Raw genomic sequence first — 10,757 nt, forward strand, 5'->3', positions numbered from 1 at the left:
ACCATTTGGAATAGCTCCAAGTGGAGCGTGGAAGCAACATTTACAATATGACCTAAAGATTTGCGAAGTACATACGAATCTAAATGTTGCAGACCCATTGACAAAAACCTCTCTCACAAGCAAAACATGATCAAACCCCAGAACTCATTGAGTCTTAATCACATGGTGATGTGAACTAGTTTAGTGACACTAGTAAACTCTTTGGATGTTGGTCACATGGCGATGTGACCTGAGTGTTAATCACATGGCGATGTGAACTAGATTATTGACTCTAGTGCAAGTGGGAGACTGTTGGAAATATGCCCTAGAGGCAATAATAAATTAGTTATTATTATATTTCCTTGTTCATGATAATCGTTTATTATCCTACCTAAAGAACGTCCGTTCAAGAGAAGAACTCCATTTGCGAAAAAGAAGGGCAAGAAGATTGTGAAAAGATAGCTAGCTAAGATCGATTGTATTTAAATTGTAGTCTTCATTTCTCGATTGTATTCCGACATATGGAAATGACATTTTTTCTGTTCTAGTCCTCATGAATATTTATTTATGTTTATTCTGGTATACCAATTTTTATTTATGTTTATTCTGGTATTGAATTTCTAAATCACAAAAAGTATTGAATTTGTTAATATTTTTGAACTCATGAATATTTTTAAATTTCATGGGCACTTTTTGAATTCATGAATATTTTTTCAAATTTGATGATATTTTTTCATATTCATAAATGTTTTACCAATTCACAAATGAATGCAACTAAAAACCCAAAATAAGTTACTAATGGCACACCACGAGAAGGTGCGCCATTGCTATCAAGGTACTTATGGCGCACCCCTAGCAGGTGCGCCATTGGTATACCAATTTTTATTTAGGTTTATTCTGGTATTGAATTTCTAAATCACAAAAAGTATTGAATTTGTTAATATTTTTTGAACTCATGAATATTTTAAAATTTCATGGGCACTTTTTGAATTCATGAATATTTTTTCAAATTTGATGATATTTTTTCATATCCATAAATGTTTTCTAAAAAATTATTAGATGCAACTAAAAATCCAAAAAATATATTTTCAAATAACAAATTTGATGATAACTTTTCATATTCATAAATGTTTTCAGATTCATATTTTTTCATAAGTGTTTTCAAATTTGATGATATTTTTTCACATTCATAAATGTTTTCAAATTTGATCATCATTTTCTAAAAAATTATTAGATGCAACTAAAAATCCAAAAAAAAAGTTAGTAATGGCGCACCAGGGGAAGGTGTGCCATTGCTATCACGGTGTTTATGGCGCACCCCTAAAAGGTACGCCATTGCTAACCCTCCTCCACTCCACTTGCTCCCCTCTCCCCTGGCCTCTCTCCCTCCCTCGCCAGATCCACCTCTCCCACACCTAACCCGACGACCCCGTAGGAGCACGCCACCGTCCACCCGCGCCCGCTCCACTGCCCTGCCTCCTCGGCCCCCCTCCCCACTTGCCCCCTCGCACTTCCCCTCGCCCTCTCCGCCATCTCCTCTACCTCAGAGCCCAGAAAGCCTCGCGCTTCCCTGCTCTCGCGCGAAGAGGTGGCTCCGAGAAGCCGAGCTCCATTGCCGCAGAGGGTAGCAGCGCCGCGCAGCCGTGAGTACTAGGGAGGAGCGCCCCGGCGGACTGGAGATCTGCTGCTGCGAAGTGCCGCAATGGGCCAGGGAGGAGCGCCACCACAGATTGAGGAAGGCCGCCTCCCGGACCGAGCTCCTCACACCACCGTAGATCAAGGAGGACCGCCGCCCCGACCGAGCTCCTTCCTCATGCCGCCCGCCTCTCCCCGACTTCGGCGCGCTAGCCCCTAGGTGATTGAGGCCATCCTACCCCAATCCCATCTCCTCCCATCGGCAATCCCCATACCCTCGTCGCCGATTGGCTGCGTGGTTCTTATTGGAGCGTGGCTTGAATTCTAGTGATGCTTGTACTTTGGATGCTTTTGAATTTCAGTGATGCTTGTACTCTGTATACTTTTAAATTTCAGTGACAAGTAGCATGGAAATTAACTTGTACTGATAATGCTAAGAATTGACCTGTACCGGTTCTTGTAACATACTGTATATACAGATACTGGATTTGATTGGATAGGATTGACTGATAATGCTAATAGTTTGAGCTTGTTGTCTCTTAAGGAATCTAAACAAAAGTGTATTGTGAAAGCATGGAAATCTTGTTTGATGCTTCTCTGCACTGCACTACATGCTGGCATATAGAAGATTCTTCTCCGAAACTGAATGTATTTTAAGCATTTGATTCAGCATTTTTAGCTTACCTCCATGGCTTGCTGCAATCTTGAAGTAACACAATTTTGGCTGTAGTGCATCCCCTGTAAAGTTCATGCCATGTGCTTGTCTAGTATATACTGTAGTACAAACATTGTTAACTGGATATTTTTGCTCATTGTTTGCTAGACCTGTCTAGTATATGTTTGCTATTTGCTATATTATTTAGTGTTGAATGTATTTTTTGGATCTGGTCAGATTTCTCACCAGTGACCTTGGTTGCCATTATCTTAATTCAAAAGGTGCTAGCACTGAATGTCTTGCTCTGTGCCCATCTATGGCATGAAAATGGGTCTTGTGTGACTACTTAGAATGTTTTATTGATAGTCTCTAAGTAACATTTCAAATTGTATTGTAGTTTGAATCTTCTGTAGTTCATGCCGTGGGCACTCAACTAGGGTTAGATATAGCCATCTATTTTGAGTTTTGTTTGTTGATTTTGAGATCTTTTGTAGGGATTTTGATTTTGAGGTGGTGTGAGTGTTAGGGTTTTCTTTGCTTTCTTGGAGGTGCACTCAGTGAGGCTTCTGGTATGTGTTATTAATCACTTATTCTCTTTTGTTTTTTATTTATTTCCCCCCTGTTATTTATAGATCTTGGTTAGGTATACCTTATGCCTTGTGTAGTATAGTTAATTTTCTGCTTGATTTTAGTTATCATCATGCTTGTAGTTAGGGATCCCCTCATGTTATTTTTTTGATGAATCGCTAGGGGGCAAGCCGCCCCACCTGTTTTTTTTTAATTTTGCCCCACCTGAATTATATTACTCAATTGCAATTAAGCAAACATGTTCAAGCTGGTTATCAGCATGTCTTGTATTTTGATCATGAGAAGCAGTAGCATTGAAACTTACAATGGTTTTTGAACACCCACTATTAAGTAATAATAAGTCTATATTCATATAAGCCTGAGCAGTACAGTAGCTGAACACACTAGCAGCACTGCAGCAGCTAACTAAGCTATATGCACACATAGAAGAAAATTACTTTGACAGAACACCCACAAACACAACGGAACATATATACAACAAGTTTGGTGGAATTCTATTTCAAGAGACTAAAACTCAGTGTTGATTTGCCATGACACAAACAAAATGTTTTCTTGCATTAGAATTTTGACTGAATAACTAGTTCATGCTGACCTGAGATGGTTGGTTGCTGTCAACTTCGGAGGAATAATAAGTTGTTATTCTGCTGCTGTTGTGTTGTTATCTGCTGCTGCTGGTTAAAGTTCTTTGGAGGGTATGAGAAGAAGCAGAGCATTCAGTTTTGGCAATTTCATTTGTTGCTCTGTTGTTATCTGCTTTGAGATGCTGCAGTTCATACGCACCTGCAAGAACTCTCTGGAGTAAAATCTGCTTGTTCATACCCGTTTCTCCTGAAATGTTGATTAATTTCCGTTTCGGTTGAGAATGGGGAACTCCTAGGTCAAGAAAATTAGCAAAGGTCATGCCCAATTTTCTTGACCTAGAAGGTGCCCAATTCTCAACCAAAACAAAAATTAATCAGCATGTATCTTGACATCAACCAACTTTCTGAACACATCCCTCAACAACTAGGTTATCTTGAGAACTTAGAGGAGTTGTGGCTTTGGAAAGAGGCCTTGGAAAGCTACTCCTACTAGCTAGATGGAGATCTGTGCTCTGCTGTGGCACGCACTAGTTAATTAATTAAGCAAAACTAATCTCTGGTCAAAATTATGGGCTAATCATGATTAAATGATAGGAGAGGGATGCATGGCAGTGGCACCCATTGAAGCCATACATATATACAAAGCTATAAAAAGATTATACAATAGTAGTGGTCTAGTGCTTTAGTGGTTGGATTAGTTTAGTATTTTTTCACACACTCAGGCACCCTTGCTTGCCATGTGTGTGAGAGAGATAGTGAGAGGAGACAAGAAGAAGGGGTTTAGGAAGATGCTGCCTGCTCATCAAAGCTAACCATCTCCCCCTTTTCACCCCTTTTCCTTTGTCTTTTGTGGGTTGCAAGGAAGCTACTGTCTTAGCTAGCTTAGCTTGTGCACAAATCCACTGCCACTGCCATGATTAAATTATCTTAGATGATAACAATAACTAATTGTCGGTATCTATCTGTATGTGTATCATATCAGTTGCTTGCACTTGGTAAAGGTGGATGCATGGCATGGCAATGCTAGCTATATCAATTGCTTACTTACTAATTAATCAAATGATACGGCCGGGGTATCTTTAGGGGCACCCAGTGAGCTAGTATACTCCACATGACTGGCCAGTATTAAAACAAGTTAATTACACCACCATATGACCGACTGGTCGATTAATTAAGCTACTAATCCCAGTGTTACAAGCTAGAAAATTAGCCTGCAAAGATGAGATCCCATGCTGGCTGTACCACTGCATCATGCAAAGTGCCTTCAAGATCCAAGGCAATATCACAAACATCATAGGCAATTTGACCAAACTCACATCATTGTATCTTTGCAGCAACCAACTTTCTGGACACATCCCTCAAGAACTAGGTTACCTTGAGAACATGGGCTTGGACCTTAGCAACAAAACACTAACAGGTTCCATCCCAAAACACCTAGGCAATATCACAAACATCTCTCAATTGTTCCTTGACAATAACCAACTTTTTGGCGACATTCCTCGAGAATTAGGTTATCTGGTCAACTTAGAGATATTGTTCCTTGACAATAACCAACTTTTTGACCAAACTATTTTCCTATTTAGAGCGAACATGGCCAACAACGATGAGGCCTGCGGTTCGGGTAAGCAATTCTAGGAGCTGTCCCGGGAGATGGAGGAAGAACCTCATCGCTATGAGGACGCCACGGAAGACACCGATCTCGACTACACAACCCCTAGTGGTGTCGGGGATGACACCACTGATGGTGCCGCCGAGGATGCCACCATTGATGATGGCAGCGCATGCACAGATGGCAGCCAACCGAAGAGGCAACGGAAGAACCGGCGCCCGAACATGCGTGGCACCATCAAGCAGGAATTTACTGAAGTGTCCTCCAGTGGGAATCCAACGGCGCCCAAAGAATTAGTCAGTGGGTACTCGGGACAACTCGGGTGCATTCTTTGGAGCACCGTCTCGATCAACACCGAGAACCTAAGGCATCGTGACCGAGGGAATTTGAGCAACCTCCTCTTCACGAAGCTGCATGAACGATACAAGTTCCCCGGTGACTTCGCAAACACACGCCTCTCAGGGAATAAAGTGAACAGTGCCACCCTCACGAATATGAGCACGACCCTGGCTACTTGGTTCACCGCCGTGAGGAGAAGGATTCTAAGAGGTGATAGTTATGAGAAGATCAAGGAGACAAATCCTTCGATCAGCGAAGCTGACTATCGGGAGTTCAAGATCAAGTGCGAGAGCAACGCAACTGCGGAATCAAGTCAGTAGGGGAAAGATATGCGGGACTTGAACTTAGGGGTCCACAAACTCGGTCCCGACGGTTACAGAGTGGCGGAACCTATATGGGACAAGGAGGACGCGAAGCATGCCGAGCAAGGCCTACCGCCCCTCTTCGATAAATACCATGACAAGCAGACCAGTAACTATGTCAGGGCCCAGTACAAGGTGGAGCCGGTAACAAAGGATCTTACCACTGATCGAAATACCAAGGCGCTTGAGCTTGTTCTGGTAAGGAATACACCCCCACGTAATTAGCTCCATATGATTGCATTCTAATTAATGAAACCAAATTTCTAAATGGTTCACGTTCCTTCCGCAGGACATTGAAAGCAGTAGCGCGGGGTCGTCTCAGAGCTCCCCTTGGGACACCACTTTAAATAGGGTGTTGAACGTAATGAAACACAAGGATAAGTTCACTAAGCCGCCATCAGCTGGTAGTGTGGCCGGCAAAGGCTTGTCCACAAAATGGTCGGAATACTATAACGCTGGGTGAAAGGAGAGAAAGACCAGCTCAGAAAGCCAGGAGCGCGAGGTTCAAGAACTCAAGGCACAAGTGGCGTGGATTTCGGAGATGGTCCAAGAGCAAGTGCGAGACCAACTGGGAGCGACGATCACCGCCATTGTGTCTACCTTGATTGAGGGGCTGTAGGTGTGGATTGCGGGCGGCCAACAGGGGCCGCCCCCGATTCCCAGCTTCACGGGCAGCAACTCGCACAACGCGCCGGTGGCGCCATTGGTGTCTCCAGCGGAGGCGGTATTGGTGTCTCCGGCGCCGGCCCGGGCATTGGAGCTTAATGCACCCAGGTGTGGGAAGAATACGCCGGCCGGCACCTCGGCAGCAAGCGGCCCCTCCATCACTTGCACGTCCGCCGTTGGCGGTGCCTCGACATTAGCCGAGCTCGACGCCATCACGGTAACTAAGCCTCTCGGCCAATGACTTCATCTCGTTGCCTTTGACTGGGCATCCCTGACGCCCTACATGTTTCCGCAGGGCACCGCAAACGTTCCATGCACTCTCCTGCACTTCATAGGCGGCGAGTTGATCGATGTCGCCAAGGCCAGAATCGTTCAATCGGGCAACCCCATGTTCCACGGTAATCCCATGCCACCCACCGTGTATAGGGTTCAACTGGTTCGGGTGCTGCGGGGATGCGGTGACTTGTTACCTCTGTTTCGACCCCATGGTCCGACGAAGATGATGTGATGACCCTCAGCACCTGCTTAAGCTGGCCCATGCTTTGGCTGAAGAGCCAGATTCGTTTGAGGGCGGGGGACACAACCCCACAGACAACACCGCTAGTCGTGCCGGCGCCAAGCCATGGCAAGACCGCCGCAACGCTACCGCTGTCAGCTGATCTGGACATGCATATGGCACAGGATCCGGATGATGGTACATTTACCAATGTCGATAAGTACTTGAACGAACATGGGTATGGTGATGAATTCTTAGGGCTGCCTCCTCAAGAACCCAACCTTGCAAAATACGATCGCGATCTAGCTGGTACCGCGGAGAAACCCAATTGCAACATGCGTCGTCTGGCGTTCAGTTCTCAGGAGACGCCTCCAGCTGCCGCCTTCACTGAGCCTCAGATAGCCGAGGTGCGAAATATTATCAGCCCCAACACACTCAAGAAGGTGGTCTCTGAGCAGAACTCTATCCCATTACAACAGCAGGAGAAGAAGGGAGGAAAAAGAAAGAATAACAAGGGTGCGAGCCAGTCGGCACCGAGTACGATCCGTGCTCAGGACGGGCCACCTTCACCTAAGGATATCTCGAGGAGGGTGCATGTGGCGGGTAGGCCGATGCTACCAACTAATCTGCTCAATGCTGCAACCGGTGCTATGCGGAGTGTGCATGATAGTGTTCTTTCTTTGGAGAAGTGGCGTCTCTCCGAGAATGATGCGGCATACACGGTTTTCGTGGCCAAGGTGCCAGAGGGCAAGGGCTTTGTCGATAGCACCATCGGGGTAATGATCGTCCTGCGGTTTGATGACATCTTCGCTATGTTTAACCTTCATCCGCTGCACTACACCTTCATTCGGCTATTTTCGCTCAGTATGGAGATGCGGATCATTAGAGACAAGACCCCGGACATCATGATAGTCGACCCCTTCTACATGCGTGCCAAGATCTTGGGCAGCGCTGGGGACCGGCAAGTCGCGAGTTCATACCTCGAAGGCATCATTCTGGCGAACCCAGATAAGGATAACTTCCTCGTGCCTTACTTTCCCGAGTAAGTCATCCCCTCACCGCCCCGTAACATATGATTTCTTAGATTTCGATCATTCTTTTTTTTCTAACATTCCGTGTTTTGTGCAGTGACACACATTGCACACTCATCCTCTTAAGCCCAAAATATTCCATGGCCACGTATTTCGACTTGGACCGTCAGTCGAAGAAAGACTACACAAATATCAAGAAAGTTCTTGATGATGCTCTCCCCGGCTACGCCAGATCTGGAGGCACCTTCAGGAGGCCAATTTGTAGGTACGGCAGGCATGTGTTCACCCATGTAACGACGTTCCCCTACGTCAAGCAGCCGCCTGGCGGTCAGAAAGATGGCTACTACGCCCTCCATCATATACGGGCGATTGTACGGGACCATAATCACCTTCTGCTACCAACTAATCTCAATAATTGGGCCGCACGCTTGTCGGCAATTCAGGACGCGAACATCAGACAAGAATTCTTTCGCATCCAGTCGAAGTTTGCGGAAATCATCCATCAAGATGTCCTTCGTACCTCGGGGTAGTTCTACCCCAGATATCAACCGTTCAACAGTGAAATAGAAACAACGCTACAAATACAGGCTGCCAACGACCGCGATTTCATGACCATCACGATAGACGGTGGCTTTATTCATGCCTCGGTCCCAGAGTCGAGTCGAAAGTAGTGATGCTATGTAGTTCTGAAATATCGATTATCTCATGTTGTAATTAAACTTTAATGAACTCGTATGTCTCTTTAGTTTGGACATCGTTCAACTTATATGTAATCGATGCTATTTATTTGTAGGACCATGAATCATGCTATTAATGTGTTGCTTTTCTCTTCCGATCCTTTTGTTGCATACTTATATATTGCTTATGTATTGTCTGTGATTTGCTACTAACGTTTTGTTTGTCTAGTGCATAGAGATGCAGTCATATGTCGTGTACAAGGGTAAGGTTTCCGGAGTCCTCGGAGACAGGTTCACCGTTTTAGCGGTAACAGTTACAAAAGATACACCACTAGGGCGGAGGCGGAAGCTAGATACGCGCGCTATCTAGCGGGAGAGAGGAGGGAGCGTTGGAGGAACCGGATGAAGACCAGTTTCATCGCGATGATGCTCAACGTGACCGCAGCTCTCTTCTATGTGATGGTAGTTTAGATGATCGATATCGACTTGTAATGTGAAGACAAACTCGCTACTCGCGGTCTCGAGACTTGTAATGTTCTAACTTTGTTCGGTATTTTGAATTCGGAGACTAATATGATGAATTGTATTCGGAGACTAATCTTCTATTGTATTCAATAAATCTGTTGTTTATATGTTGTGCTGTTTATATTCTATGTTGTAATGTATTTTGTAACCTGTGCAAATATCAGAAAAGAAAAAAAAATTCCTAATATTCATAGTAGTGGCGCACTATATTGCACTTTAGTGGCGCACTGGAATAAACACACCAGTAGCGCATTATCTAAAAGTGCGCCATTAGTAACCCAGAGCACAAGGTAAATATGGCCCCCTGGGAGGCATAGTAATGGCGCACCGGTGGACATAGTAATGGTGCACTATGTGGTATGCCACTATTATCTCGGATACTAATGGCGCACCAGAGGTGCGCCATTACTATTTGTTACTAGTGGCGTGTTAATAGTGGGCACCTGCAGTGCGCCATTAATGGCAAAAACAGATGCGCCACTAACAACCTTTTTTCTAGTAGTGATTAGACCAGTCTAAAAAATGCAGAACAACATTCACCGCATCCGCTCTGAAAATTTCCTAGTTTCTTTGGAAGAAACGAGCCGGGGAAACCATCCGGACCGGGGGCTTTTAGAGGACCTATTCAGAATAGGGCGTCACTGGTCTCCTCAGCTATGAACGGTTTGGTCAGTTCATGTTAAGAACAATAAGTTCATGGGGGATCACCTCATCATCCTTTGACGAAATCTGTAGCAAGCTCCTAGATACCCTCTTTTTCCTCGACCATTTACCCTCTTTGTCTTCTAATCTTGTATGATGGCATTCTTTTTTTTTCCTCCATGAGGCTTTTCTTTAGAAATACCTAGTGTTCATGTCCCCTTCTTTTAGTTCCATTACTCTTGAACGTTGTCTCCAAATCATCTCTTCTCCGAGCAAGAGCTCGTCCAATTCTTTAGATAGATTTTTTACTTGATTTTGCTGATCAACCGAGTAGGGGGCCTTCCAAAGAATACTCAATCCTTTTCTTATCTTAGCTGTTTGTTTCAGTATCGAACCGAAATCTTTATTTTCCCAACTTCTACCGCATGGTTAATAATTTTGATCCTACCTCCAAGAGAGTATCGACGAAATCACTAATTAAGGAGTACTCCTTGTGGAGATCACTCTAACTTTCCCAGGTTGCGACAAGTGGCGCGCTGCATGTGCGTCACTTGTCGCAACCTCGAAGTTTTCCCTTTTTTCGTAGATCTGTTTATTCAAAACGTTTTATCTCTTAAACCGTGCGTCCAAATCTCGAACCGCTTTCGCCATTGTATTCCTCGCGTCGAGATCTTCAAAATTAGATCCCATGTTGACAGGTTTTGATGAACTTTTTTTTCGCGAAAAAAACTGGACGAAAAAACCGTACCGGGAGCACGGGTTTCCCTTTCCGAAAGAGGCACACCCTTGCCTCTGACGAAATCACAACCGTGCCTCTCGCAGAAGCAAAACCGTGCCTCTCTCGAAAGAAAAAAAAACAGAAAATACGTTTTTTTTCGTTTCCGAGGAGGCACGGCCGTGACTCTCGCGGAAGCAAAACCGTGCCTCTCGCGAAAGAAAAATAAAATGAAAAAGTGTTTTTTTTTTGTTTCC

The 10,757-nt window shown here is 44.7% G+C and overlaps 1 long non-coding RNA gene across 1 annotated transcript; it reads left to right on the forward strand.

Moving 5' to 3' along the window:
• Window positions 1-1,350: 1,350 nt before the first annotated feature.
• On the forward strand, window positions 1,351-8,882 carry LOC119367298. The gene is made up of 3 exons (XR_005176253.1): window positions 1,351-1,834; window positions 2,764-2,838; window positions 8,848-8,882. It is a non-coding gene; the product is annotated as an uncharacterized LOC119367298 (long non-coding RNA).
• The last annotated feature ends 1,875 nt before the right edge of the window (window positions 8,883-10,757 follow it).

The sequence above is a fragment of the Triticum dicoccoides genome, chromosome 2B (genome assembly GCF_002162155.2).
Source record: "Triticum dicoccoides isolate Atlit2015 ecotype Zavitan chromosome 2B, WEW_v2.0, whole genome shotgun sequence".
Taxonomy (NCBI): Eukaryota; Viridiplantae; Streptophyta; class Magnoliopsida; order Poales; family Poaceae; genus Triticum; species Triticum dicoccoides.